The following is a 14,868-nucleotide window of genomic DNA, read 5'->3' on the forward strand; positions in this document are numbered from 1 at the left end:
AACCGACACGTGCAAGGACGTGCTGGGGGCAGCCCGTAAGCATCACCCCAGATTGTAACACCAGCATGGCATACCCACAACACAACACCACAGCACACGACACAATGCAACCCTGTGCCACACCAGCAGCACCGCGCAACACAGCAGTGCGCCACATAGCACCACACATCACTGCAGAACACCACACAATCCTCCTATCCATGCAAAATGGCTGAAAGTATCTCCAAGAAGATAAACTGCCCTATCAAGTAATGAGTTTTGCGAAAATAAAAATTAATTGATTGCCTGGAGGAAACCCACATAGCCACAGGAAAGGAGTGCAAAATCCATGCGGATATTTATCATTTTTGGAGGGACGAGGATGCTACATAGACTTCTCCCTGATGAGAGTGGGACAAACTGTCCATGAGTAGGGCAGGTGGGATCCTTCATGGTGTTACTGGCCCTTTTCTGGTCAGTGGCTGACAAGTGAAGTCAGAGCCAAAGTAAAAGCAAAAGAGAGGGTATACAAGGAAGCCAAAGCTAGTGGGAAGATAGAGATCGGGAAGCTTTTGAACACTTGCAGAAGGAAGCTAAGGAGGTCATTAGGAAGGAAAAGATGAATTATGAAAGGAAGCTGGCAACTAATATCAACGAAGATGCTAAAAGCTTTTTTACATATATAAAGTGTAGAAGAGAGCTGAAGGTAGATATAGGACCAATAGAAAATGATGCTGAAGATATTGTAATGAGAGACACAGAGATGGCAGAGGAACTGATGTGGATTTTACATCAGTGTTCACAGTGGAAGACATCTGCCATATGCCGGACACTCAAGACTGTCAAGGAAGTGAAGTATGTGAAGTGAAAATTACAACTGAGAAGGTGCTCAGGAAACTTAATGGTCTGAGGGTGGATAAATCTCCTGGACCTGACGGAATGCACCCTTGGGTTCTGAAGGAAGTAGCTGGAGAGATTGTGGAGGCATTAACAATGATCTTTCAAGAATTGATAGATTCTGACATTGTACCAGATGACTGGAAAATGGTAAATGTTACTCCGCTATTGAAGAAGGGTGGGAGGCAGCAGAAAGGAAACTATAGACTTGTTAGCCTGACATCAGTGGTTGGGAAGTTGGGAATTGATTGTTAGGGATGAGATTATGGAATACCTGGAGGCACATGACAAGATAAACCAAAGCCAGCATGGTTTCCTGAAAGGAAAATCTTGCTTGCCTAACCTACTGCAATATCTTGAGGAAATTACAAGCAGGGTAGACAAAGGAGATACAATAGATATGGTGTACTTGGATTTTCAGAAGGCCTTTGACAAAGTGCCATACATGAGGCTGCTTAGCAAGATAAGAGCCCATGGAATTACAGGGGAGCTGCTAGCATGGGTGGAGCATTGGCTGATCGGCAGAAAACAGAGAGTGGGAATAAAGGGACCCTATTCTGGCTGGCTGCCAGTTACCAGTGGAATTCCACAGGGGTCAGTGTTGGGACCACTGCTTTTTACAATGTATGTCAATGATTTGGACTATGGGATTAATGGATTTGTGGCTAAATTTGACGATGATACGAAGATAGGTGGAGGAGCAGGTAGCGTTAAGGAAACAGAGAGCCTGCAGCGAGACTTAGATAGTTTAGGGGAATGGGCAAATAAATGACAAATGAAATACAATGTTGGAAAGTGTATGGTCATGCACTTTGGTGGAAGAAATAAATGGGCAGACTATTATTTAGATGGGGAGAGAATTCAAAATGCAGAGATGCAAAGGGACTTGGGAGTCCTTGTGCAAGATACCCTAAAGGTTAACTTCCAGGTTGAGTCAGTGGTGAAGAAGGCGAATACAATGTTGGCATTCACTTCTAGAGGTGTAGAATATTAGAGCAGGGATGTGATGTTGAGGCTCGAAAAGGCACTTGTGAGACCCCAGTTGGAGTATTGAGTGCAGTTTGGGGCTCCTTATTTTGGAAAGGATATACTGACATTGGAGAGGGTTCAGAGAAGATTCACAAGAATGATTCCAGAAATGAAAGGGTTACCGTATGAGAGATGTCTGGCATCTCTTGGGCTGTATTCCCTGGAGTTCAGGAGAATGAGGGGGATCTCATAGAAACATTCCGAATGTTAAGAGGCCTGAACAGATTAGATTTGGCAAAGTTACTTCCATGGTAGGGGAGTCTAGGACAAGAGGGCACGACTTAAGGACTGAAGAATGTCTATTTAGAACTGAGATGCGGAGCAATTACTTTAGTCAGAGGGTGGTAAATCTGTGGAATTTGTTGCTACGAGCGGCTGTGGAGACCAAGTCACTGGGTGTATATAAGGCAGAGATAGATAGTTTCTTCATTAGCCAGGGCATCAAAGGGTATGGGGAGCAGGCAGGGGAGTGGAGATGACTGGAAGAATTGGTTCAGCCCATGATTGAATGGCAAAGCAGACTTGATGGGCCAAATGGCCACTTCTGCTCCTATATCTTATGGTCTTGTGGACTTATAGTGACTTTTTGCCGTCAGGGAGAGTTTAAAGTAGGCTATTAGGGAGGCAGGACTCAAGAGGGCAAAGCCAGTGAGAAGTTGGGGTAAGTGCAGAAAACAGTATAAATCTAGCAAAGCCTACAGTAAAAGGGTTGAGATGAACACTGCTTTAAACTGCATCTATCTCAACACATGTACAGGGAAGGGGTGAACTGGAGGTGTGGATTGGGTTATCGTGGCTGAGAGAAGAGCATGACAGGCAGCTCAATGTTCCAGGATAGCAAAGCCTAAGCATGAGAGAGGAACTGGTCAGAGTGGAGGAAGTGTTGCCCTTTTGATAAAGGAGAGCATAGCATCAGTAGTCAGAGGGTATTCTTGAGAGATCGTCTAACGAGGCCATTTGGATAGAACTTAAAAATAAGAAGGGGCAGTCACCTTGTTAGGGTTATAACGACTGACCCTCTAATGGTCAGTGGGAATTTGAGGAGCAGATATGTCAAGAAATTGCTTGTAGTTGGTGGAATAGTAGGGTAGAGCTAGTGGGTGATTTCCATGGAGTCACCTGCATTACCCACGACAGTTTCCTCGTGCACTATATTGAGGAATCCTACTTGGCAAGAAGCAAAACTGGACCTCCTCATGGGGGATGAGGTGTCCCAAGTAACTGAAGTGGTCACTGGGGAGACCTTTGGGTCCAGTGACGACAACTCTACTACTTTTAAAATAGTTACGGGAAAAGTTGGAATAGGTAAAGTCCAAATCTGGAGCAGAGCCGGTTTTGACGGCACGAGGCAGGATCTAGCTGGGGTCAACTGGGTGTGTCTAGTCAAAGGCAAAGCAATTCTAGTGAGTGGGAGGCTTTTAAAATGGCCATATCAAGAGTCCAGCTGTAGCATGTTCCTATTGGGGTGAAGGGTAGATATAGCAAGTTCTGGCTGACCAGATATTGAGCTCTCGTTACCATCACCTGGATAGTCTAGGCCTAATCAGGAATGGTTAGTATGGTTTTGAGCATGGGAGGTCATGCTTGCTGAACCTTTTTGGAATTTTTCGAAGAAGTAACCAAGGTGATAGATGAGGGCAGGGAAGTAGACGTCGTTTATATGGATTTAATAAGGGCTTTGACAAGGTCCCAAAATGGCAGGCTGATCTGGACGATTAGGTTGCATGGAATTCAGAAGGAGCTAGCAAGGTAGATTCAGAATTACCTTGATGATAGGCAGCAGAGGGTGATTGTTGAAGGTTAATTCTCTTATTGGAGATCTGTGACTAGTGGGGTGCCCCAGGGTCAGTATTTGGACTTCTTGTTCTTATTTATGTACATGCTCAGAATATAAATGTGCATGGCACTATTAGCAAGTTTGCAGATGATACTAAATTTGGGGGTCTCGCTGAATGTGAATCAGGTTACAATGAATTGCAAAGAGATCGTTATCAGTTAGGAAGAAGGGCTGTGGAATGGCGAATGGATTTCAACTTCAGATAAGTGTGAGGTAATGCGTTTAACAGTCAAAGCAGGGTAGGTGTACATTGTTTTGCAGGCTACTGAAGGGTGTTGTGGAACAGAGGACCCTCGAAATAGAAGTGCACAGTTGAGTGAAAGTGGCCACACAAGCAGACAGGGCAGTGAAGAAGGTATTTAGCATGCTGGCCTTCATCTGTTAGACCATCGAATATTGGAGTTGGCACATTATGTTGCAGGTTCTTAAGTCATTGGTGAGGCTGCACTTGGAATATGGTGTACTGTTTTGGACACACTGTTATAGAGAAGACATTACCAAGCTGACAGGGGAACAGAACAGTTTTATGAGGATGCTGCCTAGACTCGAGGGCCAGAGTTAAAGGGAGAGGAGGCCATGCGGGATCTTTATTCTCTGGAAAGCAGGAAGCTGAGGCATGATTTCACAAAGCTTATGGAATCACGAGGGATATGGATAATGTGAGTGATCATTGTCTTTTCCTTCGGGATAGGGAATCCAAAACCAGAGGGCACAATACAAAAGGGGTGAGATTTAAAAGGTGCCTGGGCTTAGCTGGTTATGGGCCAATTGTGAGAATAGCAGGAAGGATGATGAGGTTGGCATGGACCAATTGGGCCAAGGCTAATTCTGTGCTGCTTTAGAAACATAGAAAATAGGTGGAGGAGTAGGCCATTCGGCCCTTCGAGCCTGCACCGCCATTCAGTATGATCATGGTTGATCATCCAACTCAGAACCCTGTACCTGCTTTCTGTCCATACCCCCTGATCCCTTTAGCCACAAGGGCCATATCTAACTTCCTCTTAAATATAGCCAATGAACCGGCCTCAACTTTTTCCTGTGGCAGAGAATTCCACAGATTCACCACTCTCTGTGTGAAGAAGTTTTTCCTCATCTCGGTCCTAAAAGGCTTCCCCTTTATCCTTAAACTGTGACCCCTCGTTCTGGACTTCCCCAACATCGGGAACAATCTTCCTGCATCTAGCCTGTCCAATCCCTTTGGAATTTTATACGTTTCAATAAGATCCCCCCTCAATCTTCTAAATTCCCGTGAGTATAAGCCTAGTCGATCCAGTCTTTCTTCCTATGAAAGTCCTGCCATCCCAGGAATCAATCTGGTGAACCTTCTTTGCTCCGTGACTCTATGGCTCTCTAAAATGCTCATCAGTTCCTTCTCATTCACCTTTGTAAGGGGATCATTTACAGAAACAGTTTAACCGACCAACCAGCACGCTTTTGGAATGTGCAAGGAAACCAGAGCACCAAGAGGAATCCAGTGTGGTCATAGGGAGAACATGCAAACTCCACACAGGCGGCATGAGAGGCTGAGATTGAACACTAGTCTAGCTGTGAGCTGTTCAAAATCAGAGAAGTGTTGGAGATGAACCGTGATATAATTTGGTGGTTCTCAACCTGCTCCATGCTCTGTATAGCCCATTTAGTACCTCAGAGTAACTCCTGTGGACATTACACTGAGAACAGCAAGTGTGCCCGCTGTGGAAATAAAATGTAAACCACAGAGTGTTTCAGGATGTATATAGTATACGTTTCTCTGACATTAAATTTGACCTTTGAACCTTTGAACACACACAAGATGTTGGAGGAACTCAGCAGGTCAGGCAGCATCTATGGAGAGGAATGAACAGTCGATGTTTTGGGCCTTGGCCCTTCATCAGAACCACAAATCCTTTTGAATGAAAGGGCAAACTTGTGGGGCAGAATGGCCTCTTCTGGTCACATTCTGTCAATATAATAGTCAAGGTTAGGACAGGTCGATGGCGTAATCAGTCTTAAAAAATTGCGGTGGTTGAGTAGCATATTATGATGCTCTTGTGGGGTTAGATAAGGAAACTGCTTATTTATTGGATTGTGTTGGTGTTTAAGATTTTTTTGCAGGTAGTTTCACAGTGCAGGGCCCTGTGTTGATAACCAGTATCCAGACAGAGAGGCTGCTGCATCTGTACCTGCCAAGTCAGTTTGTGTGGGGGATGTGTGGGAGAATCGCAGTGAAATGCACTCAATTTATAGAATATAAGATTTAGCATTTCCAATATAAAATTAGGATCGGTGGCTTGCAAAGTTATGAGTAATTGTCATTATTTGAACAACTAACCTTTGGGCCCTCATCTAAGAAAGGATGTGCTGTCATTGCAGAGGATCCCGAGGAGGTTCGTGAAAATGATCCTGAGAATGAAAGAGTTGATGTATGAGGAGAGTTTGATGACACTGGACCTGTACTCCAGACCTGGGTTCAGAAGAAGAAGGGGGAAATCACATTGAAACCAATCAAATATCGAAAGGCCTAGATAGATTGGACCTAGAGAGGATGTTTCCAATAGTGGGAGAGTCTAGGACGAGAGGGCACAACCTCAAAATACAAGGACATCCTTCATCTTTTTGAATAGAGATGTGGAGAAATTTCTTTAGCCAGACGGCGGTGACTCAGTGAAATTCATTGCCGCAGCTGGATGTGGAAGCCAAGCCATTGGGTATTTTTGAAGTGGAGGTTGATAGCTTCCTGATTAGTCAGGGAGTTAGAGATTATGGTGAGAAGGCAGGAGAATGGGGTTGAGAGGGATAACAAACCATCCATGATGGAATGGCGTTGCAGGCTTGATGTGCTGAATGGTGTACCCCTATGTCTTATGGTCTTACGGTCTAACATGTAGTCCTCCTGTCCCAAGATTGAAATAGTGTGAAGCATGTTTACACTGCCTACAATATGTACCTCAGACTCTGGAAGAGAAAGACCTGGGTTACAGTCTGTCTGACCTTTGTCTAAATTCCCCTGTAAGGTTCTGCTTTGATGAGATTGACTAACTGCTTCAGCAGTTAATTAATAATTATCATTTTGGTTGAATGGTAGTTCATTTGCCATTGTCCTATAGTACCTATCTGAATATCTCTACTCTTCTGTTACCACAGAACCTTGGACAAGGTGTTAGTGTACCAGATCTTTGGATCTACTTCATCGTCCCCATGTACTTTACTTGTCTACCTCTACTGCACTTCCTCTGTAGCTGAATTCTGTTTTGTTTCTACTGCCTCAGTGTACTTGTGTACAGGATGATGTGCTTCAATGGTATGCAAACAACATTTTCACCGTAACCCACAAAATACTGGAGGAACTCACCAGGTCAGGCAGCATCGATGGAGAGAAATGAACAGTTGATGCCTTGGGCCAAGACTCTTCACTGGCAAATTTCACTGTGTTTTGGTACACATGACAATATTAAACCAATTCCAAAGTTGTTCTGTGGATTGAACTACTGTAGGTGTGGGACCAATTCCAGTTTAGAAATAGGTGCACGAGAAGGGGAGATTTTTACTCAAGGACCAACCCACCACCCCTCTGCTCAGTAATATAAATTGGCTGTAGACCCATCACCTTAAATTGTAAATTTTCATTCTTGGGCTCAAATCTCAACAGTGCTTCCTCTCTGTGTAATTCCTCCAGCTCAGCAGTCTACCCTGGTTTCCAGCACGGTTCTTGCCATTCATCTTACCACACACACACACACACACACACACACACACACACACACACACACACACACACACACACACACACACACACACACACAAATGCTGGAGGAACTCAGCAGGCCAGGCAGCATCCATGGAAAAAAGAACAGTTGATGTTTTGGGCCGAGACCCTTCAGCAGGACATACGTCACCTTACCATAGTTGCCTTCGGTTGGACTGGGCTCTGGTCATTTTAACTCCCACCTTAAACTCTCTACCTCCTCTCAAGCTCCTTTCAGATTCCATAAAGCTCACTACTATTGAACTCCTATTGGGCATTCGCCCTAATGTCTCCTCTGTGATTTAATTTTTGCTGAATGACAAAATGTTCCCACAAAATGCCAAAGGGTGTTCTGCCGAATAATATAGTTCTGAATATGCCAGCAACAGTGTAGGATCACAGCAGAACACAAATGCCATCAAATACACAATGACAAAATCTTTACTCTGGCTTCCTCAGGGTAGCAGTTAGCATAATGCTACTACAGCGCCTGTGAACTCAGTTTGATTCCTACTGCTGCCTGTGAGGAGTTTGTACATTCTCCCCATGACTCTGTAGGTTTCCTCCGAGTGCTCTGGTTCCCTCCCACCTCCAAAGACATACTGGTGAGTAGGTTAACCGGTCACATGGGTGTAATTGGGTGGGAGGTGACTTGTGGGCTGGAAAGGCTGCTACCTTGCTGTATCTCTAAATAATAATAATAAATGAGTGATTTAACTATCAGAAGCAGAATACGTTGTTCTGTCACCCATTTCATCCCAGCTGTGCAACAGAAGTGAAAATTGGATGGGCTTTTAAGGGACATCTCCATCATTCACATGCTGTAGTGGCTGTTAAAGTGGAAATGCAGGTAGATCGTGCTAAAGGAGGTAAGCGGCGTGCTTGCCTTCATAGTTAGTGCCACAGAGGATAAGAGTCAGGAAACTGTGATGCATTGGGTATTATACTTGGAGGGTTGTCTGCCAGTTTGGTTGCTCTGTTACATAAAGTATATGGAAGCTTTGGAGAGGACGCAGAGAAGATTTACCAGGATGCTGCCTTTTATAGCGATAAGGTGAGGTTAGAGAAACTAGGCTCAATATTCAAGTTTATTTATCACGTGTACTTCAAAACACACAGTGAAATGTGTCGTTTGCATTAACGACTAACACACCTGAGGGTGTGCTGTGGGCAGCCCGTAATTGTTGCCACACATTTCGGCAGCAACATAGCAAGCCCACAATGTTCGGCAGAACAACAACAGCAAAACAAGCCCCATTCCTACCCCCACAAATGTAAATACAGAGTATTTTAACCCCCTGTATAGGCCATCTTCTTCGACCTCTAACCTCCACCCTCCACGCTTCAGCGGACACGGACCAGCAGATGCGGGGCTTTGACTTCCCCAGTTGATCTGCAGAGATTTGCAGACTCAGCACCAGCCAGCGAGCCTTGCCTTCCAGACTTCTGATTTGACCCAACAGCCTCGATCCCAGGACTCACCGATCACTGAACACTTGCGCTTGAACTTTGGACTTGGTAATGCCAGGACCTTGAGCACTAGGCCTTGAACTCAAATCTCACCGATTCGTGAACCTATTGGAACTCATTGTTTTCTCTGGAGTGTTGGAAGATGAGAGGAGACCTCAAAATTCAAAGAAAATGTATTATCAAAGTGCATATATGTCACCATATACAACCCTGAGAATCATTTTCTAGTGTGCATACTCAATGAATCTAGTAACATAATAGAATCAATGAAAGATCACCCAAATTTGTGTGTTTGACCAGTGTGGGAAAGACAGCAAACTATGCAAATACAAAAAGAAAGAAATAATCAAAATAATTATATTAAGATATCATTCTATTATTTGTTTACAAACTATATATAAAATTTTAACAACTTACTGAATAGATATAGCCATTTCAAACACACATAATATACAGACATCAATAAGAGAAAAACACCAGACATATGCTGAATTAAAAGAGGAATTTAGAAGACTGTGGAACATGAACAGGGTATACATTGTCCCAATAGTAATATTTACAACTGGTGTTATCCCAAAGTCACAACACATTAACCAATTAGGCCTACACAGCAATATTTATGTAAATCTCCAGAAAGCTACAATACTATACACCACGAGAACAGTCCAAACGTTCCTAGCAATTGAGAAATGAGTGTGCTTGGCTATGCCCGTACCTCAGGTTTTACCAGCTTCAGCTGCAAAATGATAAAAGTACAGCAATAATATTAATAATAATATTAAAACTAAATTCAACACACCAAAATGTCAGCAACAGAATTACCAACAAACATGGAGATAGTGAACTTTTGGTCTAATATTTGGCCAAAGAGGGTGATGCACAATCAAGAGGCAAGCTGGACTAGGGAGGAAAAAAATGCACTCACTCAATTGAGTGCAAACACCTGAAGTTACATTGGATATGCTAAAAGGCGTTTTAAAAACACCCAGAACTAGAAAAATACAGGCAGTGATAATATTCAAAGATATTGGTATAAAAATTCACTTGTCTTCATCTGTACCTATTAATATATACCGTATCAACAATTTTCTTAAAAGCCCTGAAAAAGTGCCCAAATTTTTGATAGGTCAAACATATCTCTTACCTAAAGGAGAAATCACACATAACCCATCAACATATTGTCCTATTACTTGTTTACAGACTATATATAAAATTGTAACATCTTGCATCTCACAACTAATCACCAATCGCTTAGTTAACCACAATATACTTACAGAAGAACAGAAAGGATGCTATAGGGTATGAGAGGATGTAAAGAACAACTGATAATAGATTCCATAATTCTAAATCAAGCCCAGAGGAAAAACATAAATCTTTTAAGTTGTTCTAAGGCATTTGATTCTGCCTCACACTCATGATTAATAGAAGCTCTTAATATATATAAACTACACCCAGTACAACATCTGATAAATCACTGGCGTATTGAAATCACCCTATTTATTAACAACCAAAAAAGAACAATCACTGTTATCAAAATAAACTGAGGTGTTTTCCAGGGTGACTCTGTAAGTCCACTGTGGTTTTGTCTAGCTTTAAAGCTGCTCCCTGATTTACTGAATTGGATGAAAGTAGGGCATCAACTCAGAAGCAAAAAAAAACAAATATTATAACCATATATAACCCATATAACAATTACAGCATATTACAGTACCTTAAAACACCTTCTATACTTGGATGATTTAAAATTATACACTCCATCATCAGTAATGCTAAAGCAATTAATTGAAATAGTAGAACTGTTTTCGATAGATATAAACATGAACTTTGTACTAGAAAAATGCAGAACATTAAACATAAAGAAAGATTCAATAGAGCTAGTAGAATATAAAACAGAGATGCAGATTACAATATAACCAAAGGATGAGTATGAAACATATAAGCATTTGGAATATAAACAAGCAAAGAAAATATATCGTCGTACAATAAAGGGAAAAGTTCTGACAGAATTTACTTGTAGGCTTAAGAGAATCTGCCAAACAAACTCAATTGTAAAAATATAACAAAGACCATAAACACTTTAGTTATATTCATATTAACATAATCTTTTGGCATACAATAATATTTTGGTCCAAAACTGATCTGGAAAATTTACAATGAAAAATAAGAACTGAAAAGACAAATTTTAGTAGATACTATGTACATTTGAACACACTTAGGTTAACCCTACTTAGGACAGAAGGAGGAAGGAGAATAACAGACATAAAAAAAATTACACAGCAGTCAGATAAAACTTCTAAGGATCTATTTTCATCAATGAAAACAGGATTCAGCACTCCATGCAAGCATGTGCAATTTTGGTAAGAAGTATACACCACTAAACTTAAATGAAAGCATAACCCAGAAAAATGAAGAAAAGTTAACCAATGGAAGAGCATGACCCTCCATGGAAGACATCCCCATGATCTGAGCAGAGTAGACGTTGATAAGGAACTGTCAAGTGCCTGTCTCAGAGTTGGAGATTTTTTCCCAGAAACAGAGGGGTTCCTTGTGGGAAAGCAGGATCAAGTGGTTAGTACACATAAAATCATAATAAGTGACCAACAAATTCAAGATGGTAAATGCAGAAAATGCCAAGCAAAACCAGAAACAATCCAGCACATTACAGGATCCTGCAGCAGTTTAACTCAATCTGATTACTTACCCAGACACAGTCAAGATGCAAACATCACTCACCAAAATCTTGCTTTAAAATACAAACTCAAACAAGACACCGTACCTCACTACAAATACAAGCCTGATCCAGTGTCAGAGTCAGTGTCCTACACATTATATTACCAATGATCCTTAGGAAAATCCATAATAACTATGTGGGTATAATATTACTGGTTAAGCAAGCAAGAACAGCTTAGTTAATAGATACAGTACAGCCTTTCCAAACACACATGGCACACAGAAATCAATAGTGAAAAACACCAGAAATATGCTGAATTAAAAGAGGAAATTGAAAGACTTTGGAACATGAACATGCCCCAATAGTAATATCGACAACTGGCATCATTACAAAAGCACTATACAGTAGTATTAAACGATGAGGCCTATACAACAATATTTATGTAAATCTCCAGAAAGCTACTGCACTAAACACCACTAGAATAGACCAAGCAATTGAGAAATGAATGTGCTTAGATATGCCTGTACCTCAGGTTTCACAATAATAATAAATAAGCCAAATTCTGCTCCTATACCTTATGGTCTTAGGCAATAAATTTGAGAATATGAGATGAAGAGTCTTTAATATTGAATAGGTTGTGGGAACATTTCAGTGATGGGGTAAGTGAAGTTATCCCCTTCGGTTCAAGAGCCTGATGGGTGAGGGGTAATAACTGTTCCTGAACCTGGTTGTGTGAGTCTTGAAGCTCCTGTGCTTTCTTCATGATGGCAGCAGTGAGAGGAGAGCATGTCCTGTGTGGTGGCGGCCCCTGATGATACACCTGATAAAACTTCATAAAATTATGAGGCATGGATAGGTGTAGACAGTCTGAATTTTTACCTGGAGTAGGAATGTTGAATGCTAGAGGGCAGAGCTTTCAGATGAAACCAGGTTTAAAGAAGTTTAACGTTCAATGGACTAGTTTTTACAAACAGAATGGTAGGTGCCAGGGGTAGTATTAGAGGCTAATATGGTGGTGGCAATCTGGTAGGTACATGAATGTGAAAGGAATGGAGGATTATAGATCATGTGCAGGTAGAAGGAACTGGCTTAATTTGGCATCATGCTCTGCTCAGACAAGGGCTGAAGGGCTTGCCCTGTACTGTGCTGTTCTATGTACATCTCTCCATTCATCCTTGTACAAGGCAATTGAGACAGGCTGGTTTCCTTCCTCTCTTGCAGCCCCTGTGTTGGTTGTTGTGACATGTACTGTGCAGATTTCAATCCACTTTCTGTCTCCCTGCAGGCCCCACTATCATTAAACTTCTGCTTTCTTTCCAGTTGGCATGCATGTTACTACATTGAAAGTGTGGTGTGATCACAAGTTGTACTGGTATAAAAGAGTGACACGTGCAAATGTTACCAGTTGCAGGCAATCAACATTTGCTTCAGCACCAAGGGAACTGCAGAAAAATGCTCTCCAACCAAACTGGTGCACACCGGCATTTATGCCACAGGGACCTCCTCTCTCTGTTGATTCCAGTCCTCATGTTCCTTACTTTGTCTGACTGTTAAGTTCTTGTATAATTTATCTCACATTCGATCCACTGACTGGGTTTGTTGGTGATGTAGTTGCATTTAGCAATACTGGTTTTGGGTTTCTTACAAACAGAAACATGTTTCGGGGTGGGGGGGGTACAAGAGACTGCAGATGATGGAATCTGGAGCTACGGACAATCCTCTGGAGGAACTCAGCATCTGTGGGAGGAAACAAATCATCAATGCCTCAGGACTGAGAAACAATTTTCAATGTCTGGTCTGAGTAGCACATTCACAATTTAAAAAAAAGTTTCTTTAAAGTGCGTTTCTGAAAAAAATAAGTTGTATAACCTTAAAAAAAATTTTGTCCTAGACTATGTATTGGACTGAAAAAAGTATTTTGACTAGAATCCCAAGAATGAAAGGCTTAACATATGTGGAGCATTTGATGTCTCTAGGCCTGTACTTGAAGGAATTAAGAAAGATGAGAGGATGCAGCAGGGGGTGGGGGTGCGGGATGACTTCTCATTAAAACCAACTGGATACTGAAAGGCCTGGATAGAATGGACATGGAGAGGATGTTGCCATTAGGAGGAGAGACTGGGATCTCAGGCCATTACCTCAGAATAAAGGGGCTGTCATTTAAAAGAGATGAGGAATTTTTTCGGTCAGAGGGCGGTGAATCAGTGGAATTCACTGCCACAGAAGGCTGTGGAGACCTTGTCATTGGGCGTATTTAAGGCATAGATTGATGGGTTCTTGATTGGTAAGAGGGTTAGAGGTTACAGTGAGAAGGCAGGAGAATAGGTTTGGAAAGGAAGACCTGCTTTGAATGAATGGCGAAGCAGATTCAAAGTGGCTAAAGGCCTACTTCTGCTCCTTTATCTTATGGTCTCACAAGATTAAGCATAAATTGAAATACTTGAAAGAAGCTATGTTGTAAGTCTTTAACGTGAGCTCAGGTGGTATTTTAATGAGTGATGTGCATGTACTATGGTGATGCTTCTTATGCTTACTGGGGTAGAACTCTAGATGGATACTTAAGAACATCCTATCAAGCTATAGGTTTTGCTTCCTTCCAAGATATAACACATTCATATTGTTTTCATAAACACGAGATTCAAACAGTAAAGCTGTCTGGAAATCAGACAGAATGCTGGAGGAACTCAGCAAGTCAAAGGTTCAAAGGTCAGAGAAATGTATACAATATACATCCTGAAATGCCTTTTTTTCACAATCATCCAGGAAAACAGAGAAGTGCCCCAAAGAATGAATGACAGTTAAATGTTCGAACCTCGAAGTACCCTCCTGCCCCCTTCCCTCCTGCACGTAAGCGGCAGCAAGCAACAATCCCCCCCCCCCTTCCTCCCACCGGCAAAAAAAGCAATGGCACCTGAGCACTCAAGTGTGAGCAAAGCAACAGCAAAGACGCATTTACCCCAAAGACCTTGCCTTTCACTCGGTATACAACCTATCACAGGCTCTCTCTCTCCCTAATAAGGGAGAAGGGCATGTCTTCGTTTTCCCAGCGAGCGGGGAGACAAAACAAACAACTCGCTTGTTTACAATTTAAAAAGTCCAAAATGTCGCTTTTTACAAGCTCTGAGCCGAAAGATCTCAAAGATCTCGTGCCTTTGGGCACACAGCTGATACCCCGGCTCCCCCGATGACACACGGGTCTCCTGGCATGAAACTGACCCTCAGTCTGCCCACCTCCAGAGCCCCGAGGCGGATTCTTCGACC

Source organism: Hypanus sabinus, chromosome 19 (genome assembly GCF_030144855.1).
Source record: "Hypanus sabinus isolate sHypSab1 chromosome 19, sHypSab1.hap1, whole genome shotgun sequence".
Taxonomy (NCBI): domain Eukaryota; kingdom Metazoa; phylum Chordata; class Chondrichthyes; order Myliobatiformes; family Dasyatidae; genus Hypanus; species Hypanus sabinus.